Raw genomic sequence first — 12,211 nt, 5'->3', positions numbered from 1 at the left:
TGGAAGTGGAATGTTTTGGTCAAAGGTATTTGAATTTAAAAATTTGATAGATATTTTCAAATGGCTCTCTAAAAGTTTTGTCCCAAATTATATTTCTACCAATAATGTATGAGAGGCCTATTTCTTATATCCTTCCTGACTTTTTGATCATTAGCATTTTCTTAGATAAAATATAATAATTTATTTTAATTATTTGCACTTATTTAATTTTGAGTGAGGTTGAGTACCTTCCATGTGCTTAAAGCTACTTGGATTTCTTTTTCTACGGACTGTTCACTCTCTTTTTTAAGTTAATCACTTAAGCTTTCTAAAGGTCAGTTTCCTCAGCTTTAAACTGAAAGTTTTGAGGAATAAATGAGTATGTAAGAGGTTTTGCACAGTGCCTGGCAGAAAATAGGCAATTAATAAATATTAACTGTTACCGTTGTTTTAATTATTTCTACTACTCCATATTAGCACCTTTTCCCCTCTGTCATTTGGACCTTTCTCTGGAGTTCCAGATTCATATTTCTATTCATATCTTTTTCTCAAAACAGTATCTTTCCAGAAATGTTTCTCCTCTTCCTCCTCCTCTTCTTCTTCTTTGTTCTCTACCTTAGTGGCTCCTTCATGCCCCTACATGATCATATTTGGCACTTAGAGAAAAACAACAGGAAAAGGTATAGCATAGGAGGTCTTCCATCATCTAAAATAAAATCTTTCAATTGTACAAGGTCTTGGTTTGATAGAAAAGTATGAGTAAAATCCAATTAAAAACACCCAGAGGATTATCATGGCATCCTTGCAGAAACCCTTAGCTTTCCTTTGGAATTTCTGATACATCCCCCTTTTCAGTGTGATCTATATGAAGAATTTAGAATGGTTCAATTTCCTACTTGCTCCTCTATGCTCAGGTGACATTGGGGACTGTGCCTCCTGCAGGATTAATTACCATAAAGGGCTTCTCACCCCTGAAACGCTTCCTTTTAGGTCATGGTCCAGCTAAGCCTGGGTCAAGCTGGGAGGGCTTGTACGTAGGATGCCTGCCAGTGCCCCTGACAAGTAGATAGATGAGCTCTCACTTCCCATATTGTGCTATTAAACTCCCAAGCTAGTGTAGTGCAGGATACCAGGAAAGTATTGCAAAGCAGGGGGCATTGTCACAGTCCCTTTCCAGCTGTTGGCTGTTAGCAACAACATCCATTCTGCTGCTGACACCCTGCTCTCCCTGGTGGCACTTATACTTAGGAATTATTTAAACCACTCAAAGGCAGTAGAATATTTAAAAGTCAAAATGCCTGCTTTCTAATTATTCCCCAGACCTCACTTAGCAATAGCTGGCTTCGTGTCATGCAATGTGACTCTCATGGGGGTTACAGCAGCCCCCTGAGCAGATGTGACGGCGTTGGCATACTATTAACAAGACCAGAGACTGTCCTGCCCACAGCCTCGAAGAAAGTCCCTAAACCAGTGGATGGGGCAATCTCAGTGGGTCGTTCTTGGGTGTTTGGGGGGAATCTTGGGGCTGGTCCTTGACTTGCTTCAGTTCACTCAGGTCATTCTTGACATAATGATCTACGAAAAACTGAAGTAGTGCAATGGCGATTTGGTACTGTTGGCCTCATTTGACCCTCTCTGACTTTGGTGAGTATCTTAAAAAGCATTTAAATAATGCAAAAGAATTAATGCCTTAAAGGAAATAAAGACCTGGACCATGATATTGTCAGGAAGTTTGTTGAATGAGCTTTTGAATTTGCTTTGTTAAATCCTGAAAATGGCATTAAGCAGCTAATGGGGTTGATATATTAAATACATTCTTAGTCTGTACACAAAATGGACACTAGCTAATCAGTGATTTGGTACATCAATTGATATGGGAGAGATGAGCTCTTTTTATTAGGTCAGCAGAACCAGTGATGTATGGAGGTACTAAAACGAGGGAACAGATTAGGCTGCTCTTTGCAATTTTAATTATGAATTTTTATGAACAGAAAAATAAAATGTAGACATCGTTGTGAGAATAAAGGTGTCTGCACCATTTGCTGGAGTTCTGATCTATTCATGTGCCTTTTTCTTTAGCCTCGCACCTAAAGACTTGAAGGGACATTATGAATTCACATATTCTTAGTTTTTAATATATTATTAAGGAAGATGGGGTGGGAAGAACACTTTTATCTGATTTCCTGTGATATTACTCACATTATCCATTTAAAAAAAGTTAAAAACCTAGAATTTTAGACCTGGAAGAAACTTAGGAGATACCGAGTCCTGGTCTTTTGTTCCGTAGTCCTAAAAATTCAATCTTCTTTCAGTTTTTTTCCCCCTGCATCATGTGGGTGGGAGGTGGTATAGAACAGTGGTCATGAGCACAGGGTCTGGAATCATTAAAGCCGATGAGAATATGGGCTCTGCCACTTGCTAGCTATGTGACCTGGGACCGTTTTCTTAGCCTATCTAAGCCATGGTAGTTTCTGCACCTGTAAAATGGAGATAACAACCTCCCCTTCCCCCGGGGATGTTGTGAGGTTGAGTAATACATGAGAGAAATATAAAGCACTTAGCACACTGCCTGACACTTAGTGGTGAGTGAATTTTTTTTTTTTTTATTATTTGGTTATGAATCCTTCAAAGCACTCCTATTGTAAAGTATATTTTTCTATATGAAAGTCTGTGACTACATTGAGTCTCTTGGATTTTTCTGATTATGGTACTTAAAGTATGCCCAAGTTTAACTAAAATCTGGTTTAAAAGGTCAATGTATTTTATAGGTCTATGAAAGGGTATTAGTAGCTAAATACTGTGAAATGAGGAACCACAGAAACATCAGGTGACGAAGCCTCTTCTAGAATTCTCCCGAAGGCCGTATCATGCACATTTGCATATAGTTGGCATATGATTTACAGAAGCTTCCTGTCTGTTCTGAGATATTTTTAACTTATGCCTTTATTATGGCTCCCTTAGGACACTAATTTTCTGAGTTTCCCTAATCTTCTTGCAGACTCTCTTACAGCTACTTTTTATGTTATTAATTTTCTAAAAATGTGAGCCTGAGACAGCAAATATATAAGTTAAACGAGGGTTAGAGGAGTCGGCTTGGCATAAACCTATGTCAGGGCATTTTAGCCTATTTATGAAAATGTTGAAATCTTGATCTAGCATCTTTACATCTTGCTAGAGCTTCTTGGAAGTTCAAGGGAATCAGATTGAAATTAGGACCAGCTGGTTAATATGGTAATCAGTAACAAGATAGAAACCACTCTCAATTTGAAACTTTTTTGATTTAAAAGCGAATAATCATGAATAGACATTTTCTTGGAAGAAACGAGTTACTGGGTGTTCTGCCTATTTTCTTCTAGAAAATTTATTAGCAAGCACTGCTATTTATTTTCAGGCCACTTCCAAATTTTTCAGGCATCTTATACTATCAGTATTATTGATAGTACTCTGTAGGGATGCCTGTAATTTGTATGCAGTTAATTAATAAAGTTTATCGAGCATTTAGCTGGGAAATAAATTGCACAAAAATGAAAAAGAGAGAAGAAATTGTGAACCATCCATACTCCATTTAAATGAGGCAGGAAAAATAAGGAAATTGTCTTGTACCAAGTTTTAATATACTTTCACCAAAATTTCTAAAACAAATCAGGTTAAAGGATAAATAATAAACATAAACCTTTCCAGAATATAATATATAGGATACTGTATAGAATCAAATCTAGAATGTGGCTAGACCATTAAAAATAAAGAAAAGTTAGACAAATGTCAGACGAATAGCCAAGAATGATCTTACCTTGGAGTTTTTCCTAAAATGGGTATGTAGGTGAGTTTAAAGAAGTTGAAGGGGATTTAAAACCAGTTCAGAAATTTAAAGCTTATTTACATTTTATCTTGCAAAGTATCTTCTTTGAAAATGTTGACCATTATATAAAAGTCATGCTTTCTGCAATCTGCATCTATTTTTTTTGTATCTCATTCTAAGAGATTTTGTCCATGAATAGAAAAGTGTTTGCTTGGTTTTGGTTTTGAATTTGTGTTGTGTAACCTAAGATAATGTCTCATGTCCTACTATACTATTTTTCACCAGTACTTAGCATTAATCAGGGAACTATGGCCTGAGACGCTTTTCTGTACCTAAGGATGTGTACTTTCCCTGGAAACCTCTGAGATAACATTGGCCTTAGAAAGTTCAAAGCTTAGGGTTAAGTTTCTGTGTTGCTTGCAGTTGATTGGTTAAAGATGATTTTCTTATTTCTAAGTTTTCCTCTGATTGTTACGTTGTCATGATAATTTCAGTGCTTAGATTTGAGCTACAATTCTAGTTGTGCTAGTGTAAAATGGAGTGTAAAAAATCACCTGAGATAATAAAATTCTGGAGAGGTGATTTTGTCAGGTTTCGGTGTGAAAATGTTGGTTTTTGGTGTGCCCATGGTCGAAAAATGACCAGACCCACTGAAGTAAGGCAAACATGAGGTGAAATTTATTGAGGGGGAGCAAGATAGGATTACAGGGCAAGAGCAAGATCTAGGTTTACAGAGCATGATACACATACACCACAGATGATGACCAAACCCCTTGCTGCAGCAGGGAAAAAGGAGTTTGGTTATGGTCTGTGGCTGGTTTTATAGTACCGGATTGGGACCTCCCTAGTGGCTCAGAGGTCACTATGGAACCACTTTGATTGGACAGTTGGGAGTCACATGACCTTAGTCTTTACTCATGCAGGTTGCTCTAGGTCAATTTCCAGACTATATGACACTTATGCCGCTTGGCCCATGGGCTAGAGAGCCCTCTGTATTCTTTTGTAGCTGGCGTGCCAAGTTCTGACTGACAGATTCATAGGGTATTCCCTTCTCCTCCAGGTATGGCAGTTGTTCTAGACAGGATTAGGGTGGTGCAGGACCAAGATGGGGGCAACAGCATCCACTGTTGTCCCTAGGAGACCTGGATTCCCTCACTATCTACCTAACAGTTTCAACTAGAAGAATTTATCTCATTTTCTTCTTCTGGAAAAGTAGATAATGCAATTAATTTTTTAAGTTTGTTAAATTTTGTCTGTTATTTTGAGACCATTTCTCTTCTATGAAATTGGTAAAATAATCTTGTTTTTAACTGAATGTTTATGTTGATATTCTTATTTTTTAATTCATATATTTAGAGGTTACTTAAAAGTAAATAGTTGTCACACATATCTTTAAGATTTAGAAAAAAGAAATATTAAAATGTAAAAAAAAGTGTGAATTTCCTTAGAGTCCTATATCATACAAAGAAAAGGGTGAATATGTTATTTTCTTTTTTTAAAAAGTATCATTGGAGTGATTTTTTTTTTTTGAAATCTACAGTCTCTGTAGTTTAAATTCTTGGACTTTTTTCTACTTGCACGTGAATTTATCTAGACTTTAAAAATGACTTCTATAGTAACCTATGGACTCCTGTGATAATAGTCATTTGAACATTAAAAAAATCTTTATTAGTCAACACATCTTTCTTGAGTCCTTGTCACATGCCAGGCACTGTGGGGGCGTGATTTAGCTCCAGCTCAGGAGCTCTTGGTTTAGTGAGTACAGTCATCTAGGACATAATGACAGAGAGGGTCAAATGTTCCTGTGCTCTTAGTTTCTATTCTGAGTCCTGAGCAATGGGTTCCCTCCCCGCTTACCCTTTTATGAAACTACTAGTCTTTTATCTCTCTTTTTCAAAGTTAGGTCTTAGAACACTACGAGTCAGAAAAACAGATAATTTATATCTTATCTTGAATAAGTTAACATCACTATGAAGACTCCCAGGGATCTTTACAGTTTACATCCCCTATCCAATTGTGGATTGAAATGCACACTATGATGAGGACAAAATATACATCATTACTATTACTGCTAGCTATAGAAGCCTACCATATGTATAGTATTTACCAAAGGCTCAACAGTTTGCTGAACATTTTATATACATTATCTCTTATCTATGCAAAAATCTTTGTAAAATGTCAGTAAGCTAACTTTAGTTTTACAGACAAGGAAGCTGAACTTTAGTGATGTTGGCTTGCTCAGGTCTATATGGCCTATGATTAGAAGATCTGTAATTCCATCTGAGTTCTGCCTGCTTCCAAAGCCCATGTCCATCTCACTCTACTACTTGGCCTCCAATTGTATTTTAACATTGAATATATTTAGACAATGTCGATTGTATGTCTTGTTTATATAGTTGAAGTTCATGTGTTAGAGAAATCCAGCTCAGGTGTGGTCAGATTGAGTGGAAATACTTTTGGGCTGAGTTTAGCTTAAGTATCTAGAGTTGGCCATGGCTCAACATGTTGGGCCCACAGAAAGAAGTCTACTTCCCATTCATGCCGCACTTACATTGCCAGATGGAACATGCAGACACCTATGTTGACCACTAAGATGCTTGAAATGTGGATTTCAATCATTTGATGCACATGTCAGTGGTATTAATATATATCAAAAGGAGAAGAAGAATGAGAGGGATTTAAGTAGTTGAAGTTTTTGATATGTGGTGGTCAAGAGTAACAGACTAACATTCTTGAGGAATGGTGACATTGGAAATAATTTTCCTACAAATGGAAACATTTCGCTTTATTCAAGGTGTGGCTGTTCTCAAAATTCTCAGAGAATTCGTATTTTGCTTAAAGCTGAAATACTTTTGAATATTAGACCATTTAGGGCTAGCTTTAGCTCTGTAAGGAAAAATGCAGAGTAGTAACAGAGATAGATTCCAGGAACAGGGAGACCTTGTCCTGTCTTCACCAGCGGGGAAGGGTCAGATCCTTACTGGAGGTTGATGAGGGGTGAGCATAAAAGAAACATCCACCTTTAAGACCATTGCTTGCGCATTTCACAGCCTTATTTTCATGTGGATTATTATAGTGGCCCCTTACCCACTTCTTTCAAATGTCCTATCAAACTGTTATCATAAAAACCTTGTTGCCAAAAGTGCTAGTTTTATAGCATGTTTTCAGGGCTGGCAATTGTGAACTCTGCTCCTCCCCATCAACTGGGATGATGAAAATTGACTTTTTAAATAAAGAAGACGGAAATCGCAGAATAGTCTAGATGTGGGGATGGAGTCTCACAAAAATCTCTGGTTCAGATAGGGTCTTACAGATTTCTCCAGCTTAGGGAGAAAACTCCCTGGAGGTTAGGGCAAGAACTGGAAAGGAAGCAACTACTTGGAATTTCTTAGGTTTCCTTTTTGGGCAATGGGGCAGTGGGCAGATGCAAAGTAATGGCATTTGGGCTTCCAGTGAGTTTGTCTCTGAAAATCAGAGCTAGTGCAGCAGGCCTGGTTTTACCCAAATTGGATCCAAATGATTTATGTGGAGCTGCCAGGTTTAGCACCTCAGAATTAAAGAGAACAACAATGGGTCATGATCACCTTTGAATTTCACTCTTTAAGGCAGAGATCAGGCCAATGAGGCAGCACTCTACAAGAAAGGCTGCATTTAAGGGAATTTTTAAGTGGAATGAGCACCCACTCTGAGGAGGATTTGTGGGAAATAAAACTCTGGGTCATAGGAATATCATTAACACTACAGATATATTCCCATAAGACTGACCTTTAGTTCAGAAGAGGGATGGAAGGACAGAGGGCTAAGGATGAATATTAAAATATCACAGTGTCTCCATTCTGCTACTCAGGGTTGAGACTGCTGAGTCAATGATTGCTTTGGACAAGTAAACACAATAGAGGACAACTTCCTTTAGCAACTCATTTTGTTCCTTGCTACAGAACAGATCTTGACACGGCATGGAACAATGTGTCCATGGCCTTCAACTAGTGGGAGAAACCGCTTTTTAACATTTTTATTCCTGAACTATCTATATTTATTCTTTTGTTCTCTAGAGAATAGATAAAAATTTTTATGAAGATTTATTTTTCTTTTCTCATGAAAACAAACACCCTATTGCTCTTTCACATTCCTTTTTTTAAATTTTTTTCCTAACATTTTATTTACATATTTTTAAATGGTCTTTCACCGTTTTCATTATTAACATACTTCACAGATGTTATTTTGTTAGAATATATAGGATAGCATTTTTAATTCTTTTCATTCCAAATAAGTTATAAAACAGTTTGTAGAATATAATCGCATAGTAAATGGTGTTTACCAAAATGTTACACTGATATTTTTCCTGAGAGAAGGATTATGAGTAATTTCTATTCATTTATTTATTCTTTGCTACCCTACAGTATGGCCATAAAAACTGAAAATGTAATATTATTTGATCATGTTTATAACATAATAGCAATAAGCCATTATTATGTATCCCAAACTTAGTGACCTTTCTATTTTTTTTTATTTAGGCAATGTGTCTCCATTTTTTTTTTTTTTGCTAAGAAGATAGGGAAATAACTTATTCATATATGTGCACTCATGTTGGAACTGTATTAATTTGTAATAATCATGCTTTGACTTGTATAGCAGCTCTGCTGTTTGACTTTGTTCAAGTTATTTAAGTGCTTGGGGACTGTTTCCTCGTCTGTATAATAAGGGACTACACTAAATAATCTCTAAGGTCCTTCTAAAATTCTGTGATTTTATGAGTGAACGTTTTTTTCAAAGTACTTTCATATTCATGATTTCATTTGATTCCTTGACTGCCTGGTGAGGGAGATAAGATCATCACCATTTTACAAATAAGGGGCTGTGGCACCTAGGGTTTGGATGCTTTGTCCAAAGTCCCCTGAATCAGTTTCAGAGCCTGTGTGAGGCTGTGGCTGTCCTTCTGTGGGTCCAGGCCCCTGTCACCGGGCTGCCTGCCTCACCGCCTCCTGTGCTCTCAGGGGCTCCAGCATCCTGATGTCCTCCGTACTTCCTGCATGGGCCCAGCTGCCTGGCTGGGTAGGACACCACATTCCAAAGGTGCCCTGGTGGCAGGAGAGGAGATGGAAGAAATCTCAGGCCAAGGCAGAGGAGATGTTGGTCGCAAATCATGCTTCTCAGTCTAATAAAGACCAAAAACTAGACTACCGAAGGAATCGGCTCATTAGCCACAGTAGATTTCCATTTGCTTAATGAAGGCAGAAGGTTTGGATAGAAGGATCTAGACCAAAAGGGGGAAACTCACTTGGTTTTACCACCTAGCCCTGGCTTTTCCCCAGGCTTCTGGCAGTTTTGAAAAGCCATTACTGCTCTGATGTTCCAGTTTCCCTACAGTTAGTTCAACAATAGGGCCAGTCTACCTCCTCACTGAGACATCTCCTTGTGGACCTTACATTAAGGGGTAGATTACTATTAGTCTTATATGTTACCCCCACCAACTCCAGAAGCACACAAAGATCTGTAGCCAGGAGCCACTTTTCTGGTTATGGTGTTTAGACATGCATAACTGCTGGTCTTTGTTATTCCTTCTTACCATTACCGTACCTGAAGTTTTGAGGAAATGCCCTTCAGATTAATTCTTCAATGTAGGGAAATGGCCACTGTCAAGTGTCTAGAACTGAAAATGCTTTAGCTGTGCAGCTCTTCCCAACCAAGGCTTGAAAATCATTGACCGAAGCAGGCTGCATTAAGTTAGTTGTTTCAATGCATTAAACTCAGGCTGTGTTATCCATCATAAATGTACAAGAAAACCTTTTTCCCACTGCTATTGATTTTTGCATGGTGACTATTTGTCTGTATTCTTGACGGGATGACAGTCAGCTGACATTGCTAAGTTCTAGTGTCCCTTTATACCCCCTGCCATCTAAAATTGGCATGTGGGTGAGAGGATTCAGATTAAAATCCACTTAAATAATTGCTCTCTATTGGATTTTTTCCTTATCATTTATTATTGTATTGTATTATCAGTTCAACATCTTGTCTCCTGCATCCAAACTTTAACTCTATTTTTGCAGCATTCCTTCTCTTTATGCTGCATTTTTCTGTATAAACAAGCTTATATTCTCATTTACTACATTCTAAAGGCATTTTGAGGCAGCTGTCAGTGACTTGAGGTAGACAGAGCATGATGCTTTTCTAAAAGAGAAGGAAAGTTGTCAAATGATAGAACGGGGATGATAGACCTTCCATTTAGTTAATTTCTCAGCCCAATTTGACTAGTCTAGATGAATCTGCCACAAAAGAACAGACGGTTTCAGCTTGGGCAGGATGTCATCTCTCTTTTATAGGCTACTCAGATTTCATTTTCCACTTGAACTGTTGCAGGTACCCTGAGCTCCCTTCAGATTACCCAGGGACTTGATGAATAGCTGGGCTCACCAGTGAGTGGACAGCTCATTAGCCAATCTGCAAGGGCCTGCTGTGACTATGCTGAATCAAAAAGCCAGGTTTCTAATGGTGGATAGCTAATTAACAGCAAAATACCCCTGCAAGAATTTTAACTGTTGCCTTGTCTAAATTTGATGTTCTCTTTCATGATGTTTATTTTCCTTATTGTAATTGGGAACATGAGAGGACTTGGTTGGAATCAAGAGTCAGGTGTGTAAAGGTAATTATAGGATTGCTACGCATGCTTTGTGTCATTTTTTTTTTTCTTTCTTTTCAATTGGCACACATGATTTTGATCACAAATTTCCATCAGATGGGTGCTGGGAGAAAGAATACAGAAAAAGAAGTAGTAGCAAAGTGTTCTTGTTTTTATTAATGATTATTATTGCTGCACATATTGTACAAAATTGGAAAATATAGAGAGGCATAAAAAAGAAGAAAATCACCTGTAATCTTGGCATGTAAAATAAACTCGTCCTAGTGTTTGGTTGTGCATCTTCCTGGTCTCCTTTGCTTTTGTCTTTGCTCCTTTCTCTCTCCCTCACATACATCTAATTAATACACATACAAAAATACACACCTCTCTATGTTTAAACACATGTACAAAAATGGGTAGATACTCTGCAAACTATTTTGTAACCTGCTTTTTATAGTTCATCGTTATATTGGGTAGATCCACCCATATCGTTACATATATTAAAAACATGATTTTAATAGCCACGTAGTAGCTCACAGGGTTTCATTCAACTCAGCTCTAATCATTCACCTTTTTCTTCTAGAATACTTGACCCAGGCTCACAGTTTTTTCATTTTTCTTTTTTCCAAACTCATTTTCATACCCCTCTCTCCACCTCTAGTGTATTATCCAACTCCCATTGGCTTTCTCTTCCCTCTCAGTGTAATGGACACATTAGGAAGCTGTGGCCATGCTGGCTGCTGGTTCTTCCATGCATCTTCACCCAGGGTGAATGGAATGAACATGCCAGAAGCCTGCGTGTGGGGACAGCAGCAGGTGGGAAAGCAGGGATGCCACCAGCAGCAAGGCCCCAGTCCTGGATATCACCCCTGCTTGTGGGAGGCCAACCTGGGCTATGCAGAAGACCTCTGACTTGGGAGCAGGGTACGGCATGGTTTTCCTGCAGTGTTTCATTCTCTACATCTACCTTCCTAGACTCCTTTGGAGCTTCCTAAAATAAACTTCAGTTGTTTAACTTTTATGTAGAGAGCTCTGGGTTGTGAAACCTCATTGCCAGTCTAGCCTGTCCTCCACAGGCTCCAGATAAGCCCTGCTGCCTGGTCTCCCCAGAGGAAATCTCAGGGACTTTAGCTTCCTTTGATGTTACCCTCTGTAGGGGCCTTTCTGTTCCATAACCAAACCATAGGTTGTACCATGTAGCTCTGGCCTAAAATTAATGGATCATTTGGGAAGATGTGGTATTTGATATATGAGGGCAAATTTGAACTTGATTTATAGTTAAATAACAATTAAAGAAGCCCTGGAATGGAGCTCTTTTGTAAGAAATATCAATAGAAATGTTGAAAAATCAACTGGACCAAAAGGCAATCCTCGGTGAATTACGTGAAGTGACTGCCTTCATATGCCTTCCCTCTGTGCTATCTGCAACATGGTAATCAGGACCGATTGCCAGAGAAATTTTAGTGTTCAGAGGATTTCTTCTTTGGTAGGAAGCTCTTTTTTTCCTCTTTTAGGATCTTAGTGCTAGTGTTTCCCAATTTTTAAAGTCTTTTTACCTCTTCACCACTTCTATTGTTTCCATTTTTCCCCATTAAAATAAGGAGATACATATATATATCCCTATAAAGATATATATAAGAAGGATATATATATAATCCTTATGTATAATAATATATGTATAATCCAAAATATGTTATTATGTATAAATTATATATTAATATAGCATATATATTAGGGATGGTTAAACAACTTGATTGAAGTAAAATTTAGTCACATTAAAAATGTTATCTCAAACAGACATTTGGTTTCCATGACTT

The 12,211-nt window shown here is 37.8% G+C and overlaps 1 protein-coding gene across 1 annotated transcript in view; it reads left to right on the top strand.

Moving 5' to 3' along the window:
• The window catches only part of NXPH1 (neurexophilin 1), a 294,535-nt gene that overhangs the window by 28,821 nt on the left and 253,503 nt on the right, over window positions 1-12,211 (top strand). The window lies entirely within an intron of this gene.

The sequence above is a fragment of the Eulemur rufifrons genome, chromosome 29, assembly GCF_041146395.1.
Source record: "Eulemur rufifrons isolate Redbay chromosome 29, OSU_ERuf_1, whole genome shotgun sequence".
Lineage (NCBI taxonomy): Eukaryota > Metazoa > Chordata > Mammalia > Primates > Lemuridae > Eulemur > Eulemur rufifrons.
This window is presented reverse-complemented; position numbering and strand designations above follow the sequence as displayed.